This window comes from Acipenser ruthenus, chromosome 52 (assembly GCF_902713425.1).
Source record: "Acipenser ruthenus chromosome 52, fAciRut3.2 maternal haplotype, whole genome shotgun sequence".
NCBI lineage: Eukaryota > Metazoa > Chordata > Actinopteri > Acipenseriformes > Acipenseridae > Acipenser > Acipenser ruthenus.
In genome coordinates, this window is record NC_081240.1 from 1,007,948 (window position 1) to 1,020,175 (window position 12,228).

The 12,228-nt window shown below is 36.7% G+C and overlaps 1 long non-coding RNA gene across 2 annotated transcripts; it reads right to left on the minus strand.

Annotated features, from left to right (window-relative positions):
• Positions 1 to 1,012: 1,012 nt before the first annotated feature.
• LOC117965790 (uncharacterized) lies at positions 1,013 to 11,870 on the minus strand. Of its 2 annotated transcripts, XR_009320088.1 has the most exons (6): positions 11,600 to 11,870; positions 10,082 to 11,205; positions 4,294 to 4,377; positions 3,794 to 4,110; positions 3,323 to 3,479; positions 1,335 to 1,472 (listed from the first exon to the last, which is right to left on the minus strand). It is a non-coding gene; the product is annotated as an uncharacterized LOC117965790 (long non-coding RNA). The 2 variants fall into 2 exon arrangements; XR_009320089.1 differs by lacking the exon at positions 10,082 to 11,205 and having other exon boundaries at positions 1,013 to 1,472; positions 11,600 to 11,864.
• Between the last annotated feature and the right edge of the window lie 358 nt (positions 11,871 to 12,228).

Below are 12,228 nucleotides of genomic sequence, written 5' to 3' on the forward strand. Positions count from 1 at the left end.
AAACTACCAAAACCTTACTTAGTTGGATGGGCTGCAGTGTGGAGTAGTGGTTAGGGGCTCTGGACTCTTGACCAGAGGGTTGTGGGTTCAATCCCCAGTGGGGGACACTGCTGCTGTACCCTTGAGCAAGGTACTTTACCTAGATTGCTCCAGTAAAAAAACTGTATAAATGGGTAATTGTATGTAAAAATAAATAATGTGATATCTGTATAATGTGAAATAATGTATAATGTATGTGATATCTTGTAACAATTGTAAGTCGCCCTGGATAAGGGCGTCTGCTAAGAAATAAATAATAATAATAATAATAATTTAAAAAAACAAAAAGTGATAGTAAAGTTTTTTTTTTCTTTTATAAGTCGTGGTGCCTACCTAGGGGGAATTGATTGACTGACATTTGTGAAAAAGCCATTTGCTACATTCTCATGCTAGCCAATCAGTCAATTTCAGGCACAACTGAAAGTCTTTGGTTTAAGAGGTCTTCGATGACAGACAGGCGTATTTTAAAGGTGCTGTAAACAGGGAAGATTTTTTTAAAATTTGTTATAAAAGAAAAATAGTTAATTTAGTTTTTTAAATCCACCTAAGTAAGGTTTTGGTAGTTTCAAATGTGTCATTGTAACAACGAAGTCCAGTATGCAAGTTCATAACCCCTCAGCTCCCCGGATACCAAAATATTTTGCTTGATGCTTGTAGATCTCATTAATATCTATCCAAACATACCTTTGAGTGATTTTTTGGAGTTCCCCACGCAAGTTATTACGGCCTAAACTTGGTACACATAGCAAACATTCAAATTTCAAGGGGGTTTAATGACCAGTGGTGGGTCTTGAAACCAAAAGATTTTCACAGAATTTGGAGGACTGGACCTAAGGGTCTTGCAGCATACTTACATTTTAGGACTCACATCCTCTACAGGGTAAAGGGTTAGGCTGAAGTTCGAATAAAACTTGTCAGTTACCCCTCGTCTGGCAATTTGACAGAATGAGTAGGGTGCTCCTAGGATTTTTTTCTCAAAAGCCCTTTCTCACTTTAGGTTGACCTTTTATAAGGTCACAGGTCGAAGGGGAAATTAAAAAAAAAACAAAAACAAAAAAAAGATCATTTCTGAACTCAGCTTGTCAGAAAACCCACAAGTGATTTTTTCAACGAAAATCCGACACGGACGGGCAACGAAATGTCCCTCTTCTGGTTGAGTTGGCGTGGAATGACCCTTTTATAATAATTCTAGACTCTGCCAAACCCTGGGGAATTTAATATTCCAAAGTCCATGTTCTTCTGAAAAGTATAGTAATCTGTAGTAATTGGCAGGTGAATAATATTGCCACAAGTGTTAGCAATGGGATATGGTGACCCATTATGAAGAAACTGTACTGATGGACGCAGATGGAAACCAGAAGGTGGAATGGAGGACAGGCCGGTAGCAAACTGGAGAATATCACGCAGTGATGGTCCTTCCGGCGACAAATTTCCTGTAGAAAAAAAAATGAAAACTTACAACACAATAAACCTCCATAATCAATTTACTCATCGGTAAATAGGCCTATAATTTTAATAGCAGGGGATATCATTTTAAAGGGTGATGTACTGTCTTCAAGTTGACATTTCAGACCAAATCAAACCTTTGGCCCACCCATTAATCACAAATTACAAACCCCATACTGATGACGGCTTTTTGCTTGTCAGAGGGTTCTTGTTTGTACCCATGAGGGCATCTGCTATCAATACTGGGTTTGCAATTTGTGATTAAGAGGCGAGAAAGTTTTGATTTGGTTCAGACCTATGTATGCTTTTTCAGCACTTTTGACATTCTGAAAAAAAAAAAAAAAAACTTTTATGGATTTCAGTAACATACAAAGTTCAGTAATACCTGTATTTCTCTCCAAATGTTAAATCTATACATTGTTAGAAAATAACTGTTAAAGTTAGTTGGTCATTCTGTATCAGAAACATTCAGTAACTTTGCCACTGTCTAGTTTTTGAGAGAATAGGTAACGTACTGGACCACAAAAGCAGGTTTTATGTGCAAACTAATTTTAAAATAAAAGGTGATAATAGATGATCAAACAGACATTTAATGCTCTCATTTGGACATCAAGAGGTTTATTTGCAAAACAGATAAACTTTGAACACCCTTTTTCTTCCTATAAATTCTGACCATCAGCATCTATGGTGTAATCAATCCAGTAACCAATAATTCTGCTTTCTACGGCACGTTTGTTGCTACCCTTGTCACTGAACTGCACTGCAAATATATCTTCAAGTGTCTGTGCGGTAACTCTCTTTTGAGCAAAGCAGAACTGGTTCAGAAAAACTTCAGGGTGCTGTTTCATTGCCTCTAGAACAGGGGTGCACAACTCTGGCCCTCGAGATCCATTCCAGTCCTAGTCTTTACTCCAATCGGGTCCTAAATTGGTTAATTGCCTCTTAACAGCTTCAATTAACTATTTTAGAACCTGCCTGGAATGAAAACATGGACTGGAATGGATCTCGAGGGCCAGAGCTGTGCACCCCTGCTCTAGAACATTAAGGGTTTTTAACCCTTCCATAAATCTATGAAACCAAAAAAAAAAAAAAAAAAAAACAGATGTCACAGTCAATTTCATACTTTGGTAAAAGTATTATAGATAATAGTCTGTAGATCTAGTGTACCCCTTTTGCACACTACTACATTAGAGTCTCAAACTCAGTAGTTCCCAAACCTGTCCTGCTGGTTTTTCTTCCAAAACAAGTTCTCAATTACTTAATTAAACACTCAGTTGAACTAACACGTTGCTTAATTAGACCTTTTCAATTGTTTAGTTTATTAAATTAAGTAATTGAGAGCAGCTCAGTTGGAACAAAAACCAGGAGGGCAGGGGGGGCTCCAGGACAGGTTTGGGAACCACTGGTCTAACTAGTTGATTAATTTGTAGCCCCTTCAAATGGTCACCATAATGTCTCTGATGTACTGTTGTCAATTGCAAAAGTGTGAATAACACCGGGTAATCACATACTATTCATGCTAAAGGAAATTATTTATTTTTCTGGTCAACTATGGCCTGGACCAAATCAAAACTTTAACCCACCCACTAATCGCAAATTACAAACCTGATACTTTGTTTGTGAGGTTATTCCTTCTACACCAGAGGGAAACCAACATTAATGCTGGCTTTGTAATTTGCGATTAGCGGGTGGTTCAAAGTTTTAATTTGGCCCAGGCCCATATGCGTATTCTGTTAAAATCTCAAAATAAATGTAAGTCAATTACTATTTTTATTTTTGCTCATGATAAAAGATTGCATTATTTTAAAACCGGACAATAAAATCTTAGAATACTTACCGCTCGATGCCAAATGCATTTCTTTTTATTATATACCACTTAAGAAAGTCTTCAACTAGTTTCTCCTTGTCGTCCAATTCTTTAATGACTGTCTTGCAGCCAGCCAGATGAAAAACAATTATTCTTCCAGCCATGAAGTATTCGTCATTCTTCTCACCTTAACATAAATAGTTGCAAGCATTACACCAAACTGTAGCATTTTTGTCAACCAAACTATGTTGGTAAATTGACAAAATATATGTAGTGTAATATGATATAAAAATATTGCACATTGTCTATACAGTCACTACTGTTATTTATTTTTATCATTTTTATTTTTAATTTGTAGTTTTACCATTGTACTTCAATCTTGAAGACAAGTGTAAAGCTAAAAAATATAAACCTTTTAAAATGAAACCTTTTTACAGTAATTTTGTAGATGTTAAACCAAAAGAAAATTATATTTTTTTTAAAGAAGGAAAAAAACATTACCAGTTGCATCATATTTAAGAAACCTTTGTGTTTCTGGTCCTTCAAATACGGGATGTTTATGCAAGTGATCCATTAGAAGACCAAGGAACTCCCGTTTTGGTCCTCCTGTATCAATTCCTTCTTCAGTGACTCCAATGTCATCCGTAAATTTCACCATCATGGAATTCTGGGGTTCATAGTTACTTCTACGGAAACCCCGCATCGCTCCATCCCAGACATCAGCTCTCTTAATTATAAAGCGACTGCAGGCTGCATTATTGACTTGAAGAAATAAATCTTCTATGATGTTACTTATTGTAATATGGCTTTCTTGAGCTCTAAGAATAGAAAAACAAAATAAGTAATTTCCAAATATTGCATAGCCTAATATTTTGTATCTCCAATTAAAAAAATGAATATTAAAGAAATGGTTGGCAGGTAGTGTTAACAATATTTTTTTATATATATTACTGTTGTAAATCATGAAAGTAATAGGCTAACCAAAGAAAAAACCTACTTACCTATCACCTATCACAGTTTCTTCTGTGTCTTCAACACTGCTGTCATCACTGAGAGGGATTGGTGCAAATACCTCAGTGTAGTTCCTGAAAGGAGACAAATAATACAAATCTGAAAACAAATTCTGCAATGGTATCTTGGTAATAAAGCTAACCAAGAGGTTAATTGTTTAACTATGCAAGTTTTATAATTCCAAATGTTTTCTCGCCTTTGTTAAGGACTAATTAGTCAGAACTTCAATGTCAAGTATAACTAACAACTAAAAAAATATAAAAAAGTACAATTCTGTATTAAAAACCAACATTTGGGCTGTATTATGATTAATCCAAATGAAAATCTTGAAATAAACACACATAATAAATTCAAGAAAAGGCAAGGTGGGGAATGAAACAACCTACATTTTTTTTAACTGTAATAATAAAAATAAAAACAAATTCAAAGTTGCACAATCCTTTAACTATATTAGCTATACTGATTTTAGGAATAAGTCTTACTGATTTTAGGAATATGAACAATAGTGCTAATCGAGGTCTGTGAAACAACCCCATTAACCCATTAAGTTAAAAATGCTGGTTTGTATGAAACTATGCAAACACAAACAAGAATAGACACTCAATTCACTTGTAGCTACAAAGGGTACTTCCAGATCAGAAATACATAATTACACCAAAAAGCCCACTGACTTAATACAGACTCCCATCAACTGCATTCTATAATAAATGGAAGAAATCTATCATAGTCATTTTTTGTTATTAATCAAGACTACACACACAGCTGCAGAACATAAATAGGCTACTGTAGCAGTCCTTCAAATAAGTCCAAATGAAAAACTTTAAAACTCCAATTGTGTTTTGCACAGTTCTGACTAAAACCAAAATATGTACCCCGTCACAAAAAGCAATATTGGCCAACACTGAACGTCTACAATTTTACAGAACGTAAGTAAACGCATAGTGCATTGTGGGATTGAATGGGGGGAGGGGGGGGGCGCTGTTTTTATACATAGTAAAAGATACAAAACAGACTTTTCTCCTGCCAAAAATGTATTATTAATGTGTGTAAACTGCTAAAAAAAATGTTTTTTTTTTTTTTTTTTTTTAATTAATTAATGTATATAAAAAAACAAGTACTAAAAAGCATCTCGGTTCAGTGTGTGTGTGTTTTTTATTTAAACAACTGTAAAATCGCAGATTTTGGCGACAGCTTATTATGTTAGATAGATAGATAGATAGATATAAATATAACATGTCGTCCTGCTCTGGATCAAAGACGGCGCGTTTCTGTTTCCATCGAACACACAGAGGAGCGTACTTACAAAGCATTTTCAAAACTGTTTCGCTGGTACGATGGTGGTTAACATGAATAGCAGGGCGATGCAGTGTCGTTCATAAACTTAAATAATGTTATTAACTATGCGCGTTACAAAAATGTAATTATTGAATCGATTATCCAGTATTTATATTGATTTTCGATTTAATCGTAGTAGCCTTAGTACACAATAATGACATCACATCAAAATGTATGTAACTTATACAAGCTCAAACATTGGAGCGGGGCCCACGTTCCTGAATATTGTTGGAGCACGGGCACCTCGGGCCCATACAACTCGCCGCATATATATATATATATATATATATATATATATATATATATATATATATATATATATATATATATATAATAAACTGTCGGTCGCCAACATCTGCAATTTACCAGATGTTAAAAAAAGGAACACAGAAAATAGATGCTTTTTGGAACTCGTTTTTCATATATATATATATATATATATATATATTTTTGTTTTAGCAGTTTACACAACATTAATACTCCATTTGTTGTATGAGAAAAGTGTGTTTTGTATTATTTACTGTGTGTAATAACCTTCACCTCCCCCCCATTCAATCACACATTTTCTTCATACCTAAATTCAACGGTACTGTTGAGCGTTGATCATAACCCCCCTTATGCACACACACGTGGAGAAACTCCCACAATCATATTCGCCGTCAAAACAACACATGAACACAACTTCAACTAGTCGACTGAGGAAAAACAAAACAACACATGAACACAGCTTCAACTAGTCGACTGAGGAAAAACAAAACAACACATGAACACAGCTTCAACTAGTCGACTGAGGTCAAACAAAGCAACACATGAACACAGCTTCAACTAGTCGACTGAGGAAAAACAAAACAACACATGAACACAGCTTCAACTAGTCGACTGAGGAAAAACAAAACAACACATGAACACAGCTTCAACTAGTCGACTGAGGAAAAACAAAACAACACATGAACACAGCTTCAACTAGTCGACTGAGGTCAAACAAAACAACACATGAACACAGCTTCAACTAGTCGACTGAGGAAAAACAAAACAACACATGAACACAGCTTCAACTAGTCGACTGAGGAAAAACAAAACAACACATGAACACAGCTTCAACTAGTCGACTGAGGAAAAACAAAACAACACATGAACACAGCTTCAACTAGTCGACTGAGGTCAAACAAAGCAACACATGAACACAGCTTCAACTAGTCGACTGAGGAAAAACAAAACAACACATGAACACAGCTTCAACTAGTCGACTGAGGTCAAACAAAGCAACACATGAACACAGCTTCAACTAGTCGACTGAGGTCAAACAAAGCAACACATGAACACAGCTTCAACTAGTCGACTGAGGAAAAACAAAACATGAACACAGCTTCAACTAGTCGACTGAGGTCAAACAAAACAACACATGAACACAGCTTCAACTAGTCGACTGAGGAAAAACAAAACAACACATGAACACAGCTTCAACTAGTCGACTGAGGTAAAACAAAACAACACATGAACACAGCTTCAACTAGTCGACTGAGGTAAAACAAAACAACACATGAACACAGCTTCAACTAGTCGACTGAGGTAAAACAAAACAACACATGAACACAGCTTCAACTAGTCGACTGAGGAAAAACAAAACACATGAACACAGCTTCAACTAGTCGACTGAGGAAAAACAAAGCAACACATGAACACAGCTTCAACTAGTCGACTGAGGAAAAACAAAACACATGAACACAGCTTCAACTAGTCGACTGAGGAAAAACAAAACAACACATGAACACAGCTTCAACTAGTCGACTGAGGAAAAACAAAACAACACATGAACACAGCTTCAACTAGTCGACTGAGGAAAAACAAAGCAACACATGAACACAGCTTCAACTAGTCGACTGAGGAAAAACAAAACAACACATGAACACAGCTTCAACTAGTCGACTGAGGAAAAACAAAGCAACACATGAACACAGCTTCAACTAGTCGACTGAGGAAAAACAAAACACATGAACACAGCTTCAACTAGTCGACTGAGGAAAAACAAAACAACACATGAACACAGCTTCAACTAGTCGACTGAGGTAAAACAAAACAACACATGAACACAGCTTCAACTAGTCGACTGAGGTAAAACAAAACAACACATGAACACAGCTTCAACTAGTCGACTGAGGAAAAACAAAACAACACATGAACACAGCTTCAACTAGTCGACTGAGGAAAAACAAAACAACACATGAACACAGCTTCAACTAGTCGACTGAGGAAAAACAAAACACATGAACACAGCTTCAACTAGTCGACTGAGGAAAAACAAAACAACACATGAACACAGCTTCAACTAGTCGACTGAGGAAAAACAAAACAACACATGAACACAGCTTCAACTAGTCGACTGAGGAAAAACAAAACACATGAACACAGCTTCAACTAGTCGACTGAGGAAAAACAAAACAACACATGAACACAGCTTCAACTAGTCGACTGAGGAAAAACAAAACAACACATGAACACAGCTTCAACTAGTCGACTGAGGTCAAACAAAGCAACACATGAACACAGCTTCAACTAGTCGACTGAGGTAAAACAAAACAACACATGAACACAGCTTCAACTAGTCGACTGAGGTCAAACAAAGCAACACATGAACACAGCTTCAACTAGTCGACTGAGGTCAAACAAAGCAACACATGAACACAGCTTCAACTAGTCGACTGAGGAAAAACAAAACACATGAACACAGCTTCAACTAGTCGACTGAGGAAAAACAAAACAACACATGAACACAGCTTCAACTAGTCGACTGAGGTAAAACAAAACAACACATGAACACAGCTTCAACTAGTCGACTGAGGAAAAACAAAACAACACATGAACACAGCTTCAACTAGTCGACTGAGGAAAAACAAAACAACACATGAACACAGCTTCAACTAGTCGACTGAGGAAAAACAAAACAACACATGAACACAGCTTCAACTAGTCGACTGAGGTAAAACAAAACAACACATGAACACAGCTTCAACTAGTCGACTGAGGAAAAACAAAGCAACACATGAACACAGCTTCAACTAGTCGACTGAGGTCAAACAAAGCAACACATGAACACAGCTTCAACTAGTCGACTGAGGTCAAACAAAGCAACACATGAACACAGCTTCAACTAGTCGACTGAGGAAAAACAAAACACATGAACACAGCTTCAACTAGTCGACTGAGGAAAAACAAAGCAACACATGAACACAGCTTCAACTAGTCGACTGAGGAAAAACAAAACACATGAACACAGCTTCAACTAGTCGACTGAGGAAAAACAAAACAACACATGAACACAGCTTCAACTAGTCGACTGAGGAAAAACAAAACAACACATGAACACAGCTTCAACTAGTCGACTGAGGAAAAACAAAGCAACACATGAACACAGCTTCAACTAGTCGACTGAGGAAAAACAAAACAACACATGAACACAGCTTCAACTAGTCGACTGAGGAAAAACAAAGCAACACATGAACACAGCTTCAACTAGTCGACTGAGGAAAAACAAAGCAACACATGAACACAGCTTCAACTAGTCGACTGAGGTAAAACAAAACAACACATGAACACAGCTTCAACTAGTCGACTGAGGTAAAACAAAACAACACATGAACACAGCTTCAACTAGTCGACTGAGGTCAAACAAAGCAACACATGAACACAGCTTCAACTAGTCGACTGAGGAAAAACAAAACAACACATGAACACAGCTTCAACTAGTCGACTGAGGAAAAACAAAACAACACATGAACACAGCTTCAACTAGTCGACTGAGGTAAAACAAAACAACACATGAACACAGCTTCAACTAGTCGACTGAGGAAAAACAAAACAACACATGAACACAGCTTCAACTAGTCGACTGAGGTAAAACAAAACAACACATGAACACAGCTTCAACTAGTCGACTGAGGAAAAACAAAACAACACATGAACACAGCTTCAACTAGTCGACTGAGGAAAAACAAAACACATGAACACAGCTTCAACTAGTCGACTGAGGAAAAACAAAACAACACATGAACACAGCTTCAACTAGTCGACTGAGGAAAAACAAAACAACACATGAACACAGCTTCAACTAGTCGACTGAGGAAAAACAAAACAACACATGAACACAGCTTCAACTAGTCGACTGAGGAAAAACAAAACAACACATGAACACAGCTTCAACTAGTCGACTGAGGAAAAACAAAACAACACATGAACACAGCTTCAACTAGTCGACTGAGGAAAAACAAAGCAACACATGAACACAGCTTCAACTAGTCGACTGAGGAAAAACAAAACAACACATGAACACAGCTTCAACTAGTCGACTGAGGTCAAACAAAGGCCAGAACAGCTCTGCCACCGACCAAAACAGTAATTGTTACCTACAAAATAAACTGATAAAATCCATTTTAGTTTCGTACATACCCTAACAGCTTCTATTTTGGGCGTATGTTCAGTCAATGGGGGTAGAAAATGCCCGTCACGTATAATATGGCGCTAAAACTGCAAAAGAATGCGGAACAAGTCAGTTAATCTTGTGAAAACTTCCTGTTTTAGACCCGGAAGTACTCTTACGTCATTTCTGGCACACATTTTTTATTTGTAGCGCATCTACAAAGTTTCACACACGTTTAAAAAAATTACACCCCTTTATAAATTACGCCCCCTTGAAAAAAAAAAATGCGCATTTTTGTCCACACTTTTAAAATGTTCACAAACATTTTTTTGGCCACTCTTAAAATGCTCACATTTTTTTGCCACCCTTTTTTAAAATGCTGACAATGTGTTTTTTGTCAACCTTTTTTTAAAATGCTCACATTTTATTATTTTTGCTACCTTTTTTAAAAAAAATTCACACCAGTTTTTTTTTTTTTCGTTTTGCACTTCAGGGCCACCGTAGGGAAATGCATCACAGCGTCTTTCAATATGGGTGAATTAACGTCATTGTGTTTAAATGCATTAATCAACCTCCCACAAAACTGTGTTATTAATGAGAAAATAAATGATTGACACAAAATTATATGTAGTTGATGACATTAAGATCATAATCCCATCATGATGAGATATATTATATATTTTATGTGAAAGCATATAGAAAACTGTATATTTTGTGATTATCCCTGTATTTTAAACACAATATTAATAAAAATACAGTCACAAAACACAAATTACAAAATACAATCACAACTCTAAGTCGCCCTGGGTAAGGGCGTCTGCTAAGAAAATAAATAATATGAGCTCCCCAGTGTCCCAGTGAGGAAATCCACGGCCAGATCCTTAAAAGCACACCTCACCTGCGAGAGCTACCCAACTGGAAACTTTACATCGATTGCTTACAAATGTAGCAGCACTTGTAACTTGGCAGAAACGACAATAAGAAGAAGGAAGTTCCCATGCGAGACCAGTATGTTTGTGTTACCATGTAGACATAACAATGCAAGTCTAATACTGACCAGACTGCACCCAGCTACCTCCAGACCCTCATCTCTCCCTACACCCCCACTCGACCTCTCCGCTCCGCCTGCACCAGAAGACTGGCTCTACTTCCTCTAGAATATAGAAATAATGAAATAATATGCAAATATAGAAGTAATAAAACTATATAGCATAACTAATAAGGTTGCAATACATTGCAATACAGGAAAACAATTTACAATTATAGAGCATGTAATCCAACAAACAATATATTAATTAAATGTTGCACAAGAGTTCCAGCACGTTTATCCAAAGAAGCAGGAGAAATGAAAGAAACAGAAATAAAGCGCATCTGTGTTTAGAACAAATCGCAGTAAACTTCCATTAGTTTAAGAGCAATAAAACTAGTAGTACGCTCTCCTTTTCCACCGTAATAAAAAAAATCAGCATGAAATAGTCAAGACAGTTCGATGAAAATGCAATTGTCCAGATCAGGAAAAACTATAACAAAAGTTTATTTTCTCAAACCCGATGTAAATTCGGCAGCAACACGTCTCCCCAGGTTCCACACGCACTCCAGCCACAGCTCTCACCGCAACACTGAAACACAGCTCACTCGAATAGTTCGTTATTTTTCTTTATTCTGTAAAACATCCAACAACTATACTTGCGAAAACAAACAAATCACAGCTAAACTTGTGGTCTTCAATAGCGTGCCGCCATATTTTCAAAACTTTCCTCTTTCTCTGTCTCTCTCTCTCTTGCTCAAGCATATCTCCCGCAACACACCTCGCGCACAACGTCTTTTTTTCCCGTCCTGCAACAGTGCAATCCCAATATTGTATTTTATTATATCCAGTCACATCATCTATGTTTTGTATTTTGATTTTTCTTTTAAATGCCTTTAATACATTAAAAATGTGTTCTGTAAGGAATAAAACCCTGTGCGGACCTTGTTTTGATAAGTTCTCACTGTCGAACACATCGATGCCTCTCTTAGCCCTTTTTCAAGTTTAACTCTGGGTTCACTGGAATGCTCTCCCCTCTTCACCTTCTTTTTATAATTGTCGATCCGCCTCTAAGAAAATAATGCATTTTTACTTTACAGTGTTATCAAGGGCATTATTGAATTAACTGCAAGGCAACTCTCAAATTGC